Here is an 18,966-nt window from a genome sequence, read left to right on the forward strand (position 1 = left end):
TCACAAAACAGAACTGAGACGTGGGGGTCAGGCCAAAGTTCCGGGCACATCTTTCCTTGCAGGAAGCCAAAGCTCCCTACATAGGCCTGTCGGTTCTAGAACGCCTCAGGAAGGCAGGAAATGGCTCAGAGGCAGGACCACGACCATCTACGATGTGAGATCTCTGGGCTCTGGGTCTCCTGACTGCTAGGTCAGCACTCCAGCAGGCTCCTTGGGTGAGCCAGACCCCCATCTACCATGCTATGGGACTGGTTTCACTTTCTATCTTCAGAGCTGTCTTCACTGACACCAAGAAGCAAACGAAAGAGGGGTGGGTCTTCAGGAGACCCAGAAGAAAGAGAGCAAGTAGAGAGTTCAAACATCCCTGATACAGTGGAGCAGAAAAGGTGAGTGCCGTGTGCCTTTAGGAAACTCTTAAGTCACCCTTCGTCTACCTCTGCCCCTCTGTATTGGTTCACTCTGGCACAGGATCTCATTCTCTATCCTCATTTAATTCTTAAAACAATCCTGTGAGAGAAGGATGAGTATCCCTCATTCACAGAAGAGAAAACTGAGGCTCAGTAGAAACATGCCTCAGGTGAGGGACAGAATTTTCTCATTCCAAGCTCTGTGCCTTTCGTCAGTTCATACTGTCCCAGGTCCTTGGTTCAAAGAGTTTCAGGCAAACTTATTATTCACAGACTCTTCAGAAGCTCCACCTTATCAAAGAAGGCCTAACACTGACAAGAAACAATCTTGCCCATCAGATCTGTGGCCCCAACTAGCTGACCACAGGTCCTTTCCGTGGCAGCCAGGTTTCCGAGCTGTCCCTCCTCAAATGTTCCAACACACAGGAAGGAATCGTTGGGGTTGATTCTCTTCGTGATACTGCCTGGCCTTCTATAAACATCCAATTTCACTTCCTCCAGAGACTAAGGAAGAACGAAAAGAGGAGAAGGACTCAGATGAGACTTACATTAGAAGAAGAAATGGATAACCTGGCTTCACCACTTTCGAAACACTCCGTTCATCAGTAAACAGCAACCTCTTCTTCTTAGAGACTTCCCCGCCATCCGCGACAGCCTCGTCTCTACGGCCTGACTCCGATCCTGCACCTGGCTATGCACGACAACAGGCCGGTGTTTAAGCCCTCCAGCTGCTGTACCAGGTGATGAGTCAGGGTTTTCAGCTGGAAACAAATGACAAAGTTATCTTCTGATTCAGAAAGACAGCTGATACTTCAGACATGTGAGTGCTGAGTAAACAGCACCTCCTTCTACCTGAAGAAAGTTGGATTTCTAGACAAGAGCCCTGTGGGGGGTGGGATGGGTGTGGGGGGGGGGGTGGGTAGGGCGACAAAGCAACTGAATATCAGCTGGAGGGCAAGCAACTTCTAGCTCGTGATTCCCAGTCCAAAGGCTAGTGGGTGAGGCCAGAAATGTGAGGTCTAGGAACACTGGGTATCTTTCTTTCCTCCCTCCCTCCTTCCATCCAACAACACCCATCTCTCCCATATTCTTGTCCCAGATCCCTTAAGATTCTGGCAAGGACCAAACTCTGAGTGAATGAAAGCAGGACCTTTGCCTGACTCATTCACCATTGTCTTTCTAATGCTTCAAACAGTGCACGGCACACAGTGGTGCTCACAAAATACTTGCTGAATGAACAGATGAGTAAAATAAAAAGGCTCAGACCGTTTCAGACTGTAAGAAGTTGAGGTATACAACTTCTCAGTGGTGGGGTCACTGCGGAACTCCTTCCATTACACCAAGCTGCCAACAGGCTGAAACCCTTCAGAGATCACACCTTAACGGAAGGGGATATTGAAGGTAAAAGGACATCCGATTCTCAAAGGCGTGAGACTATAAATGCAAGCAAAGACAAGGGGTCTTCTTTGGGGTCCTTTACAATGGCTGTCAAATGGCCAATCCTTTGGAGTTTGGTCACCAGAACTTAGAGGGGATGTGCACCCCCAAATCCCAGGAGATTATAAATGTTAACCATGGAGCCTGGGTGCCTCAAGAATGTCTAGCTACTCTGAGATAACTTGACTCTCTGTGTTCATGGGTAATCAAAATGGTCAAAACTCAATGATCCAGCACCTGCAAAAAGAGGAAGCAATTCAACAGCCTCCACGGAGGCCTCGGCGTCCCCAGGATCCACTCATCTCTACTCTTCACAACATGTAACGTCACCTCTGGCACATTCGGTAGCGGGACTAATCTACAACCAGTTCTGGCCAGGAGGAGCACTGGGTGAGGGTCCTTTCTGAGCGGCAGGGCAATACACATGGACATGATTCTGTGACCACAGCCAACCCCACACAGTGGAACCGCTTGAGTTTCTCCAGATCATCACCCAAAAGGAAGTGATAAGCTTCCACTGCCCCAGCTGAATGAGTAGCTCCCTCACCTTCCAGGTATTTGGATGATACCTATCATTCCAGCAGCCAACGCGAGTAATGTAATATGGATGCCAGGAATACAATCCTTAAGGACAGGTACAGGGGGCCTGACATCCAGGAAAAGCACTTGACCCACGGGAGAAGGATCTCTACTCCTCCACACTTACTTACCATCTGAGGCCCTGCCTCAATTGAGGTGTTCGGCAAGTGCCTGGCTCTGAGAAAGCAGGTGGGGTTGGCAGGGGACTGCACTAGGTTCTCAGATCAAATGGGGACCACATCAAGGGAAGAATGGGCACAGAGCTGGGATGAAGAGTTGAAATGGGGATAGGAAGACGTCAATCTAACAAGATTGGGTAGGGGTGGTGGGAACTAGGGCAGCAAGAGTTGGGGGGTGGTTTAGCAAAGACTCAGGAATGAAGTGTCCTCAGGCTGGCTGGGGATGGAAAGAAAGTATGCGGTGGGCTTGGAAGTTAGGGGTTGAGTGGGTGAGGACAAGAAGATACATACAAGACTTGAGATAGGGCTGAGATCAGAGTTATCAAGAAGAGGGCGGTAAGCGCAATAGGGCATCTACTGTAGTGGTAGGTATTAAATGAGTGGGGGGAGGTGGGTGTTTTGGCTGAGCAGACCTTGGGGGGCTGAGCAGGGGGGCTGGGATAAGAAAGCTGAGCCTGAAAGGGGGTAAGCCAGAAAGACGGGGAGGGGGAGGGGGGGCTCGAGGAGGTTTGCGTGGAGCACTGGGATTGCCAAAGGGGTTGAGGGGTGAGAAGGAGATGCGTTAGAGGGAGGCGGAGGGAAGTGGCTGTCCTAGGGGTTGGAAGTGGGCTACCGTGGGGTCGAGTGTGGCTGCACTTACGCAAGACCAGTGGTGAAGGGGTGAGGGTAAGGGCTGGGCTCGGGTCACGGGTGGAGAAGAGGAAGGGGACGGGTCGGTCAGCACTGGCTGTTTGGGCTGAAGGCTCGGGTCCGAGTGGGGTAGGGTGCGGGGCTCAGGCCGGGAAGGGAAAAGGCTCTGAAGCAGGACAGTTTCAAAGCAACCAAGGGTTTGCGATCACGGACAGGGCTGGTGACCCATCGCCCGTTCTCGTCTCGGCCCCGCCGTCCCCTCCTCACCCTCCTCGCCCTCTGACCCCTAACTCACCAGAGGGAGCGGGGAGGGGGCGCGGGGCACTCCTGGCCACTGCAGCCCCTAAGCCTCCGACCAGGCGCTGCGGCCTCCCGGCCAGGGACAACAGGAAACGGCGCTCGCGGCGCCTGACGCCATCACGTTGGTTCGGCGTCCGGCCCCGCCCCCGGACCGCGGAGCCAAGCGCAGGGCCGGCGGAGCCTCGGGGCGGGGCCAGCGCTCAGGAAAGCCCAAGTTCCCAGCCCCAGAGCAGGTGAGTGATCTGGGAGGCTGGGGACTCTGCGACCCGAGATGCGCACGAAGAGGCGAGGCCACCAGGCTAGCCCACCAGTGTCGGGCGGAACGTGTCCTACTGCCCGCCCCCAGCAGTGTCTGCGTCTCGCTAGATCCCGGCCGCCTTCTGGGTTCACGACCTTGCCTGGGCACAGCACTATCTACCGTTGAGGCTGTCTGTTGGCCTCCTGCCCGGAAGGTTCCCACTTGTAAAATCGGAACAATAACGTCTACCCTAGTTTTGCCTCCCTGAGGGCATCAGTGCAGTTGGTGCTTCCCGCCTGGTGGTTCTCAGGAAAAGCATACAGGTTTTGATCACCCCTATCACCAAGGGAGCACCTTTAGGTACCCGTCAGCCCCCAGGCATGAAGCTTAAGGTTCTGGTTATTCTCATCTAGCCAGGAAGTTGTTTGTTTCCTTTACTTGGTAGAGTTGACATTTCTCTTTCACATGGACTCAGAACAAAAGGTCAAGAGTGTGTGTTGGTGGGGGTGGGGACAGATGTCTTGTGCTTTGGACACTTCATACCTGCAGGCTTAGGTCAAGTGGGATCTTAGGGCCTGAGTGTGGGGTGAGTACTGGGGTGGAGAGGTACTGCTACCTGCAGGTCCAGGGGGACTTTGGGGGTGTCTACAGGGCTGGTCTGGGAACGGGACAGTTCTTGGAAGAAAGCTCCACTGATCTGGGCCAGGCTCTCCATCAGCCTTTCTGGGAAGGGGAGAAGAAGGGGTCCCAGTGCCTGTTTCCATTTATAAAACCAGCTGTTGGAGATGTGGCACCTGAGTGTGTGCGGGCTGCCTCTTCAATAATTCTCTCTCTAGGAGCGAGAACCACCTCTCCTCGATTTTAGACTAGATGAATCTGAGTACATTTAGTATGGTTAACAGTTGAACAGAAAGTTAGAAATAAGGACACGGAGGGATGCCTGGGTGGCTTGGTCGGTTAAGTGTCTGACTTCGGCTCAGGTCACAATCTCACAGTTGTGAGTTCCAGCCCTGCATTGGGCTCTGCGCTGACCGTGCAGAGCCTGCTTGGGATTCTCTCTCTCTCTCTCTCTCTCTCTCTCTCTCTCTCTCTCTGCCCCTCCCTCGCTTGTGCTCTCCCTCTCCAAAGTAAATAAACGTTAAAGATAAATAAATAAGGACACAGAAGCAAAGCATTATCTTAGCGTTAAACAACTTGGAAAGTAAGGAATTTACTGGGAAATCCAGTTTCCTGGGCAAAAGGATAGTGTTTCTGGTTATAATTATAGCACATCAAGAGCATCAGTGTCTTGATACAAGCATGCCCTCCCCCAGATGGAGCCAGCAACATTCCTCAGTTCTTCCAATGAATTTTTGCGCAGCCGCTGTCTGCAAAAGCTGTGGGAACCCCGCATGGTAATCTCTTATCTATCTTTTCAGGAGCCCCTGTCTCCTGGTCTTCTCTTACTTCTCAGGCCTCTCGGCCCCTCTGCAAAGTCTACGGGCTTGTCCTCCTCTCTCCATCTTACTCTGGCGCACATTTCCACCATTCGTGGGCCACGAGTCCACCAGGTAATCTGAGGCCGGAAAAAAAAATCTCCCATTACCCTGTTATTTGAGCAATAATAAAGGTACGTGCAAAGTGCCATGGTGCCAGAGAAGAGGCCTTGAAGGTTATCCTGGCGGAAGCAACTTTTATCTGAGCCTTCCGGGTGGACACAGGAAAGGGCAATGCCTGCGAAGAGACTGGTAGAGAAACGGCCGGTGGGTAGGAATGCAGACTGAGCTCAGGGGAGGGTGCACGGAGAGGTGGAGAGGAAGCTAGGAAGTAAGGCTAGAGTAAGGGGAGGGGGCTTAGAATGGAAGGGGGAGATAAAGACAGATTGGGCAATGGGGAAAGGGAGGAGGCACAGACACAGCTGGAGGCCAGTGCAGGAAGGGCTCAGACGCTCACAAAGGCACTGGTCTGTCAGATTTCAAGCACTACGCATAGTCATTCAAAGCCAGGCAGGAGGACTGCAGGCATCTGAATTTCTCGGGGGTCTAAGGTGTAGATTCCTGAACCCCGCCCCTGCCCTGGAGAGTCACTCTGGGATGAGGTCCAAGTATTTAGCCTTGACCCAAACCTTTTCTGCCTCTTGCCCTACCACCCGTGGATCTGAAGGGTGAGAAAATGTGAGAATCTCTCCTTAACCTAGGAGCTGAAGGGCAAGGGATTTAACAGGTGTGGAAAATAGAGGCTCCTATTTGCCAGATAGGAATTTTGATTTATCCTTAGCAACCACCCTGAAGGTAAGCACCATTGTTATCCCCATGGCATAGATGATAAAACAGGCTTAAGAGAGGTTAAGGAACTTGGGGGCCCAAGGCCATACAACTCATAATTACTACAGGTGGGATCCTCACCCAGCTCTGATTCTAGCTGGAGAACTAGCATAATTCAGTGGCCCAGCAAGTGGGCTTTGGAGCCGGGAATGCTTAGGTTTGAATACCGGCTCTACCCCATACTGTTTTCTAGGCCTTCCCTAAGACAGCGCAGGGCCCAGCACAACCCAGCAAGTGTGGGCCTGAGACCACTGCCACAGTCAGTGGTTTTCATAGGCCCCTCGAGATGGCACCAGAGATAGAAACTTCTAAGTTTGATTGGTGGTTAGAAAAGAGAAGTAAATCACAACACGCTGAGGCCCCTCCGCCTCAGGCAGAGGGGCCAGAGTGTGTGACTTCCGGGAAGTTCCCCAAACTATCTGAGCCTCAGTTCCTCATCTGTAAATTGGGGAAAATATCAGTTGCCATGAGGATTAAATAAGATAATATCCTCAGGACGGTTTCTGGTCTGAAGTAAGCACTTGAGGATAACTAGCTATATTATTATTATTATTATTATTATTGTTACAGTTTTGGCTAATTCGTACCTACCCAGTTCAGTCAGATCTCCGTTTTCTAACTGGTCTTTGAGCACTGGAGTGAGAGCCTCTCTTGTTTGAACCCCAGATGTATGCTTACTTGGTCTCTGACCGAAATCATCTAAGCAGAACTAATGCCACCATTTCTTTTGAAACCGGAATAGGTAATGTTCTCATGGCTTCTGTTGCAGGAAGCTGGTTCTTCCCACTCTCTTTAAAAAATGGATTTAAAGGGTTCGTAAAAATTATGTGTCAATTCTATCTCAATAAAGTTGGACACAAATACAGCTTTGAGGTGCCGTTGACAAAAGAATGGACTCTTTAAGCCTCCCAAATGTTATCACACATAGTTTACAGTTCAAATAGTACGACATGAAGTGGTGAGGAAACAGAATGACCCGCAGCAGCTTCTTGCCTCGACCATCCCCACCCTCCTGGGCCAGCTCGCCAGTCCTCGGTCCTCCTTACCTCTCGCTGGATCTTCTGGTGCTTATCTCCACCTATCTTGTGTTTCTAGCTCTTAATTCTTCCATTTAAAAGAGTTTTTTAATTTTTTTTTTTTTTTTGAAAGAGAGAGAAGGAGAGAGAGAATCCCAAGCAGGCTCTGCGCTGTCAACACAAAGTCCGATGCGGGGCTCGAACCCACGAACCGTGAAATCGTGACCTGAGCTGACGTCAGACGCTCAACCGACTGAGCCACCCAGGTGCTCTGATTCATCCATTTTAGACACTATCTGTGGACTTCCTAGCAACACAGGCAAGGAGTTAGGTCTTTAACACCCCCCACCCATTCCATTCTTGGGGTTTAGTTTTGTCACTCTTGCCCCATGATTGATAGTGGTTGCAGAATTGTGACTAGGTAAGCATTGTTCACCGCAGAGCTTGCTCATGTAGTCCGATGGCACTCGTTTCTGTCCCCTGACCCCCCGGGGTTTAATTTCTTCTCCTTCTCTTTCTGTGCTGCCCGCCACGATCACTCCTCCACTCCGCTCCAGTGCTCTGGCATGACAGTTAGTGCCGTTTCCCTCGGCTACCTCCTTGACCTGTCATACGCTGCTGTCCTGGAACCTTCCTTCGCTGCTTCCTGGGCTGGGGTTTTCCTGGCTCCCTTCTCTTCTTGCTTTCTTTACTCTCTCTCTTAATCTGCAGTTAAGAATCCCTTTCTAATATTAAAAAATAGAATGGTCTTCGGACCTGCTCGTGATCGTAGGGATCCTTTCGATATCTATTAATTGGGACAAAAAATACAGAAAGACCAAAAGTTACTATGAAGGCACTCCTGCTCTTAAGTGAATTTGTGTTTTACTCACAATAGCATCTATGAACGTGTGAAAGCCTGTTCAAAGTTTAGGCTTAGGGTTAGTTCAATCTAGCCTCAATGTCTGGTCTTCCATTTGTCACCTCGCCCCCTCAACTTGCCGTGAGACAACCCCCTCTCTTGACTTTCTATTCAGTTCCTGTGCCCTAGCAGAGACTTAAGTACTGGTTTAAGGCCCACCTTGCAGGTGCACGCTGACCATGGCTGGCCAATCAGGGTCTCCTCCTGCCAGATACAGGGTCCAAGCAGACCAATCAGAGGCTTTTTGAAGACTGGCTTTCCTTTATGAGGCTTGCTCAACCTCAGTGGAGAGTTGGAGTTACTAACGACTATCTTTGCAGTCTTGGGGCATCCATCCTGAAGCCTGAAGCCGTCATGGAGGAAAGCACAACTGAGGGATAGTTGGGGAGAGAATGACGTTTGAGCGCTAGATGCGGCCAGCTTGAAGATCTTAGGCTTCCCGGTTATGTGAGCCGATACACCGTATGACATTTTTGGCTTAAGCATATTTTAGTTGGATTTCTTTCACTGGGAGCATAAAGAGCGGCGACTGATATCCTGTCTTTGTGAACTTGGGCAGGTTATACAAGCGGTGCGTACAGACTTGGACCGTGACAACGCAGCTCCCACTAGGTCCCCTATGGCTGCCCTGTTATCAGCCTGAGCCTGAGACAGCTTGACATTGAATAGCCCGTTTTAGGGACTGGAGGAAACGACTTACCATGAGTCACTGCCCTAAAATATGCTTTCTACCCACATGCCCGGTGCCTGGAATTCTGTGGTGATGGTGGCATTCCTCAGGGTTAACCATGGCTCTCTTCAAACGGTTCTCCTTTGGAGTGTGAAGTCTGCGATATTTAACTTGTAGAAGTCCTTTCTTCTGGAGGTCCCTCTGGCAGGCAGTGGATCCAGGATGCGGTGTAGACAGACCTAGGTACACATCTCAGTTCCCAATGGCACAGTCCCTTTGCAGCTTTGCGGGCAAACCCCTAGCACTGTGTGCTGACCTTTAGGAGGTCAGTCTGTATCACATAAGGAATCCTACGCAGAGAGTGAAGAAATGGTCTCAGATTCACCCAGTAATCTCCCTGAGTCAGCCCTGAGGGCAGGGCCTGGCCCTAGGCGTTGGGAAGAGGAAGGAGATGTGATTCTTGTCTTGTCAGGGCTCCTGACCTAATAGAGAACTGCGGTTGAGTCTTCACATGGACGGACGCTGTCTTTCACTCTGCGCCATTCGTAGGTGACGCCTAGAAGAGCAGGGCCACCGTGTTGTAGCCTCTGACCCAGGACTCTGTCACATTCTGGGAGAGAGAATTATGGGCCCTCCCCGCATCCCCGCTCCTGCTGTGTCTCCTCGTGGCCACAGTGTACTTTCCCATCCCCTGGCTTGGGGCTTGGGGCTGGTTCCGTGCTTAGGCTCGAAGAGGCCCGATGGCTCTTTTGCTTGCTCTCTTACGCTTCTCTTGGGTAGCCGCTGCCTCTTCAGCCTGGGTCCCGGCAGCAACACAGGGAGAAAAGACCAGCAGTGAGAAGCAGCGCCGATCCAGCCAGCAGGGCATTAAAGTACAGCGGTAACGGCCAACCTGTGAGAATCGGTTTCCCAGCCTCCTCTGAGTTTTGAGGATGGTCTATTAGTTAGCACTGTTGTGGCAAAAGATAACAGATACATGGATTCCCTCCGTTATCAGGTTACGTACAGGTTCAGCTGCTGCAGTAGAGACCCAACACAACAGTGGTTAAGTGATTTTTTTTAATTCTTTTTTTTTAATCCTTTTTTTCGGGGGGCGGGGGGGAGAGTGCAAGCGGGGGAGGGGCAGAGAGAGTGGGGCAGAGGATCCAAAGCGGGCTCTGTGCTGACAGGCTGACAGCACAGAACCCGATGTGGGACTCAAACTCACGAACCCCGAGATCGTGACCTGAGCTGAAGTTGGATGCTTAACCGACTGAGCCACCCAGGCGCCCTTTAATTCCTTTGTTTTTAAATGTTTATTTATTTTTGAGACAGAGACAGAGATTGAGTGGGGGAAGGGCAGAGGGAGACACAAAGTCTGAAGCGGGCTCCAGGCTCCGAGCCGTCAGCACAGAGCCCGATGTGGGGCTTGAACCCACGAACGGTGAGATCCTGACCTGAGCCGAAGTCGGACACCTAACCGACTGAGCCATCCAGGCGCCCCAACAGTGGGTTAAATTAAAAAACAGCTTCTTGGGGGCACCCGGGTGGCTCAGTCGGTCAGGTGTCTGACTTTGGCTTAGGTCACGATCTTGCCGTTCATGGGTTCGAGCCCCACGTCGGGATGTGTGCGGACGGCTCAGAGCCTGGAGCCTGCTTCACATTCTGTGTCTCCCTCTCTCTCTGCCCCTCCCCTGCTCATGCTCTGTCTCTGTCTCTCAAAAATAAGTAAACATTGAAAAGAAATTTTTTTAAGAGGCAGCTTCTTGATCTCTCATATGATAATCCGGTTAAGTACTGGATCTGGGGCTGGTTCGGTGGCTCTTATGTCAGGGAGCCAGGCTCCTTCTGTTTTCCTGCTCTACCACCCTGGGGTGTAGCCCTCATCCAGACGAGGCCTTTGTACCGTTGAAATCTTCATTTCCTCCACAGTGTGGCGCCAGACCGCTCTCTGCCGCTGCCCTGGAAACACACGCAGCCTAAGCACCATTCCTGCCTCTGCTCTGGGCCTCGGGACTTTTCTTCTTCTTGAATGAGTGTGCTCCCGCCCCCCAGCTGGTGCTCCACGCCATCCCCCAGGTCTCAACAACATACCCCCACCAGGACCACAGGAGCCAGAGCTGGTCGTGCCTGGTGGTCCTCAGGACTGAGAGGCCCTGACCTCCGTGGGGGCAGGAGCCGGCCAGCATGACCAGTCGGGACTCCCAGGTTAAGAATCCAGTTGAGCCTCCTGGTCATCCTCAATCTGCTCTGCCCTTCGTCTCCCACCCCCAAATCCCTGCCGACCTCCAGCCCTGAAGAAGCCGGAGAACCTCTGCTTCCCCCACCTCCCCGTCCGCCTTGTCCTACTTCAGTCGTTTGGTGAGCATAAAAAGGCCTGTCAAAGTGGTCCCTCTGTTTGGGGGATGGGCTCAGGAGGGGTGGGCATGTGGGTTCGGAGGGTGACAGATTCTTTCTCCAAATGCTCGCCAGGCTCCTCCGAGCCCTCTTCTTGATTCGACCTTGCTTGGCCTGTGAAGGCGAACAAACACGGACGTGGTTGCTGGCAGCTCGTGGCCGCATCCCTAGTAGGACCCTAGCCTCCCTTAAAGTGCCTGCCTGCAAAACTCCTGGCTGTCTAAAGGATTGGCTGCTGAGTCCAGCCAATGCCTGAAGATCGGGCCCCTGTCTCCCAGCTTCTGTGAGAGGGCAGGAGCTTAACTTTGAGAAGTGTCAGCAAAGCCAGATGGGTCTCATATGGGCCAGCGTCCCTTCCTGCTTTTTGTCATCTTTCACTTCTGATTATAGAGCCCCCCACTCATTCCCTTCCCTAGTCCCTCATTCTCCCTGTGAAATACCCCATCACCTCTGTAATAATCCCAGTCGGGTGCCTGCTCACGATGAACCCTTTCCCCTACGGCACTGCAATACTATGTTACTGACTGAAATCTGTCTGGATTACTTTAAGTAGTGTCTGCTTTTGTTTGTTTTCATCAGGGGAGGTGTGCAGGATCAGCCTTTTAATTTTTTTATTTTTAATATTTATTTTTGAGAGAGAGGCAGGGTGCAAGCAGGGGGGTGGGGGAGGGGCAGAGAGCGAGGAAGACACAGACTCCAAAGCGGGCTCCAGGCTCCGCGCTGTCAGCACAGAGCCCGACGTGGGGCTCAAACCCAAGAACCGTGAGATCATGACCTGAGCCGAAGTCGGTCGCTCAACTGACTGAACCACCCAGGTGCCCCAACAGCCTTTGAAATTAAATTATTTTCGGGATCAGCTTTTTAAGTAAGCATCCCAGGGATGTTTGCGTGTAGAGGTCCAAAGGCTGTATTTTGAGAAATCATGTTTCCCTGTGGAGATCTTTTCTCTGGCAGCCCTTTTGAATGGGGGCTGTTTTCTCAGATACTGCATTGCCAATAGTCCATCCAGCTTTAATTCCAGTGAGAACGTTCCAGAGATGAAACTAAGAATCAACGCCAGGCGCTTCTCCAGTCACCTCTGGGGTTGAGTGTATGTCGTCAGCATCTAGCGCCTCACCTGCTGCCCAGCTAGAATGACACCTTTCAGGGTTTCTGACTTAGGAACACGACCACCAGGTTACTCCACGTGGACACCACCCCCCTTTTACAAAGCCTTTGAACACCCCCCCATCAGGAGGGGTTTGCTGGATGATGTTGGTTGGCTCTTGACACCCATTTCTAGCCCCTTCTTTGCAGGTCCTGGAAACCCATGAACCATCGTTCACAGATTCCCTCGACAGCAGAATTGTGCCAATAAAGCGTACCTGTGTGAAATTTGGAAGGCGGAGGTGGAAGGAGGTGGAAGCCATGCTTTTCTCCTCTGTAGCAGCAGACATGCGGGCCGAATGTTGGAGTCCATACTCCCCACCAGTCAGGCTTGGGGCCATGGGGCTGTAGTGACCCCGGCAGTGGCTTCCCGAAGTTTCCTGACCGAGTGGCAGCAGCAGCTTTGAATCTATGGAGAGCAACTGTGGTAAAGTAACCTGAGAGCTAGTGGTGCGATTCCCCCCTGGCCCTGACCTTCACCACCGCGAGCCCCACCAGTGGTGAGCACCAATTGCTTGTATGACCTTTGTGTGTGTGTGTGTGTTTGAAATATCTAGAATGGTTTGTTTTCCTGGCTATGGTAGTTTTAAAATATGTTCACAAAACTGAGGGTTGATGGGGGGTGGGAGGGAGGGGAGGGTTGGGGATGGGTATTGCGCCTGGGTGGCTCAGTTGGTTGAGCGTCTGACTTTGGCTCAGGTCATGGTCTCACCATTCATGGCTTCGGGCCCCGCATTGGGCTCTGTGCTGACAGCTCAGAGCCTGGAGCCTGCTTCAGATTCTGTGTCTCCCTCTCTCTCTTGTTCTCTCTTCAAAATAAACATTAAAAAAGATGTTTTTTGAGGAATAAATGTTTATTGTTGTTTTTAAAAAATTTTTTTAAATGTTTATTTTGGAGAGAGAAAGAGACAGAGACATAGAGTGCGAGTGGAGGGGTGGCAGAGAGGGTCATAATCTCGTGGTTGGTTCATGGGTTCGAGACCCGCATCGGGCTCTGTGCTGACAGCTCAGAGCCTGGAGCCTGCTTCATATTCTGTGTCTCCCTCTCTCTCTGCCCGCATGCTCTGTCTCTCTCTCTCCCTCTCTCTCAAAAATAAACATTAAAAAAATTAAAAGAAATACGGCAAGGTAGCATTTGAGACTGATAAGTATTGTGCAAATTTGAGGTCGTGTTATAGAAACAACATTTTCTAAGCTTCACTTTATGAACCACATTTGAGCTAATGGAAATATTCCAAAATAGGAGAATGGAGTTGCCTGGAATCCCGGCCCACACTTCGGGAAGCCCAACTATGCACAGATGGGTCTTCTTGGTTTCTCGTCAGCTCTGTCTCTGTGTCCACCTCTCTTCTTCAAAAAGTCACCACCGGCCCCCGCTCCACCCAGCTCATGAAGGAGTTTGAGCTGGCATGAGGAGTTTCTGCCCTTGTGACCTAAGAGTGACTAAAGGGCCTAGTACTGCGCCTGGCTCAAAGCAGGTGCTCAACAAACAGTAGCGGCCACCATCCTCATCGTTATAATTATTGATTCTTTGATGGTAACCATGGCTTAGACGTCTCTGTACCCCTGCACCCTGCAGCAGGGCAGTATAACCGTCAGCAGGCTTTGGAGTTAACAGGCCTGGATTAAACCCCTACCTGGCAGTTTTGGATTTGCGGCCTTGGGCACCTGAACAGGGTACCTACATCCTTTAAGCCCTGTCCCCTTATCTGCCAGATGGGGATAATAAAGTATGTTTTCACGGACTGTTGGGCTAAATTAAGACTGCAAAACACCCAACCCAGGCCTTGACACCAAGTAAGCAAATAGTAAACTAGGTGCTGCTGCCGCTTCCGATTACTGTTACTCTCTAGTCTTGTGCTTTCAACACAGTTATTTGTTGGCTCACTGAAGTCACCACACAGAGACAGACACTTGGTGGCCGTTCTCACTAAAACGCTGGGGGAACGGGAGCAGGCACCAGGAGAACAGGTGTCCTTGCCCAGCAGCAGCAAACTAATAAAGCCGAAGAGGCACTGATGGGCCAATCACCCCGCTTGGAACCGTTCCTACCAACCCTGCCAAACCTGCTGGGCTGTGCCCCAGTCCTACTGTCCCCTCGGGGGACTCTGTTGGTGGCCAGCGGTTGGTGCCATATTCCATCACCTATCGCTAAGCCACCAGCATTTATTTGGGGGCATTTAAAGAGATTGTCAGGGGCGCCTGGGCGGCTCAGTCGGTTAAGCATCCGACTCTTGACTTCAGCTCAGGCTGTGATCTCACGGTCGTAAGATCGAGTCCCTCGCATCGGGTTCCACACTGAGCACACAGCCCGCTTGGGACTCTTTCTCTCCCTCTCTCTCTGCCCCTCCCCCCTTGCTCTCTTTCAAAATAAACAGACATTAAGAAAAGAGATTATCAAACCTTGTTAATTCAGGATTTCTTTTATTCACTACTGTATTTTGACTCTGACGTCCTTTTTCTAAAACCTGTCATTCATGTACTCAGAAAGCATAGATGACTTCATTATTTTTAATGTTTATCTATTTTTGAGAGACAGTGTGTGAGCTGGGGGGAGGGACAGAGAGAAAGGGAGACAGAGGATCTGAAGTGGGCTCTGTGCTGACAGCAGAGAGCCCAATGCAGGGCTCAAACTCCCACACCATGAGGTCATGACCTGAGCCAAAGTCGGATGCTCACTGGACTGAGCCACCCAGGCACCCCGACTCCTCCCAACATCCTAAATGTGACTGGTTAACGCCCTCCTCTGCAGAAGTGGAGGGATGTTTGCGTCTTCTGCACGTTGTGCTGCATTATCTCTTGGAATCGTGCAGCCCTGATCTGAGCTGGGTAGGAAAGCAGTGGTAGGTGTGGTGCTGGGCTGAACTGGAGAGAGCCCAGCCGCACGCATCCGACCCTCAGTGGGGTCAGCAGAGGCTAGTGGGGTACAGGTGAACAGTAAGTGCCCCCACCAATAAGTTTTCTGAAATAAAGGCCTGAGCAGGGCAGTCCTGGGTAATTGCTGCTCTCACACATTCTTTACTCTAACCCTCCAGCATCTCCCTGCTAGCTCTCTGAGGGTGGGGACTTTTTTTTTTTTTTTTTTAAAGAAAACAAACAAAAAAACCCAATGGGAATTATCTACTAGCTTGTAAGGTTGAGGAACACCCTACTTCCAACTACACATTTTGTGTCTGAGTTTGAGCTCTTGGGAAGAAAGACAGGCCTCAGCCCTACAGTGGAGGTCGGCTCAGCGATCCAAATATTCTGGCAACCCCAAAGACCTCACAGAGGGGCCAGAGAGAGATGATCCTCTATGGGCAGGGGGTCAAGCGCGTTGTGAATAACTGGTATTTGGTGAGCCAGGGGAGAGAGCACCAGAATAGGCTGTTAATTAACTTAATAGTCTAAGCCCCTTGAAGATACGTTTTCCAGTTTCCAGAGACTGACCGTATCAGGGAAATGACGGAAAGACGCCCCGTTCACCCTACTTTGCCCATACTGTGTCTTGTGGAAATACTGGCTACCACGAGGGACTCTGGCTTCAGTCCTGCTTCTCTCGCCTGTGGCCCCTGTTGTCTGTAGATAAATATTTAACCGTTTACGTTTTAATTCCTTACCACGTGGCTAGAATTGGTTATGGATTTATACATTTTAATATGAGAAAAACAAGTATTTTATAAGCAATGCTGAGAAGCCAGTATCGGAAAGTAAACTTTGTAGGTGGCCTGAGGCAGGACGGCGTTCACTCTGTGGCAATCTCACATGCTGTCTCACTCTCGTCACCCAGCTCTTCAGTAGTGGAATCTGTGGTCCGAGTCTTCTCTGCTGTGGCTTTGCCAGCCTCCCTGGGAAAAGGAGAAGAATGCCAAGGCTTTGACTCTCGAAAGGAACAATTCAACTCTTCATAATTTCCTCGTTTTAGAGAAAATCTTCCCCAATCACGTACCCTAGTTCCATCTTGAAAATCTCATCTTCATCAGAAGAATCCTTGTCGTGTAGCTTCTGTGCCATGTTTTTCTTGCGTGTGGCATTGAGGGGTCTGTACATGTCCCTAAGCCAAAGTGGCCGCCTTCTCCAGAAAAAGCCCTCCTAGAAAACAGAAAGGACAACGTTAGGTCTGTTTCCCCTGCCTTCTCCAGCCACGGTACTTTATCCTCCTCAGATTTACCTGATTGTCACTTTCCTCTGAGCATCTCTTACGCAGCAGAGATCCAAAGAAGCCCCTTGAAGGAAACACACACACACAGACAATTAGTGATTCGTACCATTTTCCATGCCTCTCACAATGTATTTCTCCAGTCTTATTAGCAAGCAAAATCAACACAGACCTGGGATCTCAGAAATAATTCCATACATGCTGGGCTTTCAGAATTTTCCTGTGTCTGTCCATAATGGCCCCACAGTGTCCCTGGGAGACCTTTGTATGTAACTTGACATGAAGTATAGGCAGGATTTTCACCCTGCTCACCTTCTGGCCCTTGGCCAAGTGCCCTTGTGCAGTCAACAAACTGGGTGACCACACGGCAGAAGCACCTAACTCTCTCCAGAAGCATTTTACATCAGTCCCCGCCAGGCTTAGCCTCACAGGCATCATTTGCTGGCGGGTGGGGAGGTGTTTCTATTTTCCTAGCTGCTTTACCTTACAAGATGAATCGCACCGAGTGAATGCCTGAGTCCAACCAGCAGTTATCTAGCTCACTGACTTTCACACTGCAGGCAGATGAGTGAGTGAGTCGTGAAATCACCTGAAAACACACGGCTAGCGCTAAAACACAAAATACTCTTTTTGAATACAAACGGAATAGGGGGTACCTGGGTGGCTCAGTCAGGTGAGCAGCCCAAGTCTCGATTTTGCCTCAAGTGATGATCTCACAGATTGTGACATCGAGCCCTGTGTCTGGCTCTGTGCTGATAGTGTAGAACCTGCTTGGGATTCTCTCTCTCTCTCTCTCTCTCTCTCTCTCTGCTCCACCCTCCCCCCCAAATAAATAATAAACTTAAAAAAAACAGAACAGAAAGAATCAGAGTGTATGGTAAGTTTGTTTTAGAAGGTACTTATGTCTATACGGTATGTGTGCACTGAGTTGTGACATAAAATGCAGTTCACAGCCCAAGAACAGTGTAGTCAGAGACGTGCCCAACTGGAAAGGAACCATCTTCTTTCTGGTTCTAGTGGTACTAGTGATACAACCGTCCGGCAAGATATCTTCCTTTTCTCCTTCTCCATCTCATTATTATAAAAGGAAGAGATAAATGATTATCTAAGGTCTCTCCCAGTTCAAATTCTATTGGGTCTGGATAAAGGGAATGGAGAGCGGGGCCTCGAAAACCAGAAGGAGGAAGAAGGAAGTTTTCCCCCTACTTTACGGGAGGGACTCATGTATTCTACCTTCCATCATGCTTGAAGACTAGCCCCTTCACCCCACGACTTTTGGCCCTCCCTATCCCTTCTCCAGAGCCTCTGAGAAGGTCTGTGGCCAGGCCTGATGCCCACCGCCAGCGGGAACGGGTCTGAACATTTCCACCCCCGTCCCCCCACGATCTTTCTTTAAAGGTCTAGTGAGCAGGTGCTCTGTGCCAGTCCCATTCTAACTCGGGTTTGGCTGGGCAGCTAACTTTGCTGGATCCAGGCAAAGCATTAGGCCAAATATGTATTCTTTCTGCCTTTGGTGATTTCCTGGCTGTAAAACGAGGGGATTGAAATAGATGAGTTTGAAAATCTAGTTCTAAAATTCTACTTTAACGACTGCCAGACTAATATTTACCTTGAGCTTCCTTCTTTACCTTCCTTGGCTGCTGTTCTATGAGAATAAATCTGTTTTGGAAGAAAACATGATCACAGTTACCCATCACAATAACCACTCCCTCCACATCTTTATTCATTCCTTTGCATTTTAGGTCTTATCTACCCAGTGAGATGATAACTTTTCCTAGGACAGGAATTTGTTGAATAGTCCTTTGACTCTTCAATAACACCTAACTCGCGTGCAGCTGGTAATACATTTTACTGACTGCCTCAGATAACATTCAACAGGTAATTCCTAATAAAAATTCTTGGGAGGAGGAAAAGAAAAGTGTCTACCAGAAACCTAAACAGCAGCACTGTTTTAAAATCAAGGACAAGAGTAGGATGTCTGTTATCACTGCTGCTATTCATTGGTGTTGAGGAGGTCCTAACTGATGCACTGGGGAAAAATGGAGTCGTGGAAAGGAAGAACTAAGACATATTTGCATATGAAATTACAGACAAACTAAAAGGCCCAAGAGAATCAACTAAAATTTTGTTGGAAGAAACATGAGAATTCAGCAAGATGGCTAGATATATATAAAATCAAGAGATCAACATGTAAACCTCAATGACTTTCCTATGTTCCATAAATAATTAATCAAAAGACGGAAGAATTATCCCATTTACAATTATCAATAAAAAGGCATAAAGTACCTAGGAATAAACTTAGCAAAGAATGGGTAAGACCTATGAGATGAAAACACTAAAGCTCTTCTGAAGGACATTAAGAAGAAACGAATACGTGATGTGAGACACTATTTTCCGAGAATAGTGTAAAGATGTCAGTTCCCTTCAAATTAACCTACAAATTCGGGGCAATCCCATTCAAATCCCAAGACAGTTTTTCAAACAAAAACTGGCCAGCTGACATTTGGTAGAGAAAATGTGCAAGCATAGCTACAAAATGGATGAAGAAGAAGATCACAGAGCAGACGTTAAAATACGTTCTTACAGAGCAACTGCAGTTAAGTATGTAGCGTGATACTGATACAGGAAAAGAAAACCAGGTTGATA

The 18,966-nt window shown here is 49.9% G+C and overlaps 2 long non-coding RNA genes across 2 annotated transcripts; one reads left to right on the forward strand and one right to left on the reverse strand.

The window, feature by feature from the left end:
* The first annotated feature begins 3,712 nt into the window (after nt 1–3,712).
* Nucleotides 3,713–11,000, forward strand: LOC128777987 (uncharacterized). The gene is made up of 3 exons (XR_008423259.1): nt 3,713–3,765; nt 7,223–7,355; nt 10,572–11,000. It is a non-coding gene; the product is annotated as an uncharacterized LOC128777987 (long non-coding RNA).
* A 2,033-nt stretch (nt 11,001–13,033) lies between these two features.
* On the reverse strand, nt 13,034–18,336 carry LOC128777988 (uncharacterized). Its single transcript, XR_008423260.1, has 4 exons — nt 17,930–18,336; nt 16,333–16,387; nt 16,111–16,253; nt 13,034–16,009 (listed from the first exon to the last, which is right to left on the reverse strand). It is a non-coding gene; the product is annotated as an uncharacterized LOC128777988 (long non-coding RNA).
* Nucleotides 18,337–18,966: the final 630 nt, after the last annotated feature.

This window comes from Panthera pardus, unplaced genomic scaffold (assembly GCF_024362965.1).
Source record: "Panthera pardus isolate Hobbes unplaced genomic scaffold, ASM2436296v1 HiC_scaffold_179, whole genome shotgun sequence".
In the NCBI taxonomy this organism is placed as follows: Eukaryota; Metazoa; Chordata; class Mammalia; order Carnivora; family Felidae; genus Panthera; species Panthera pardus.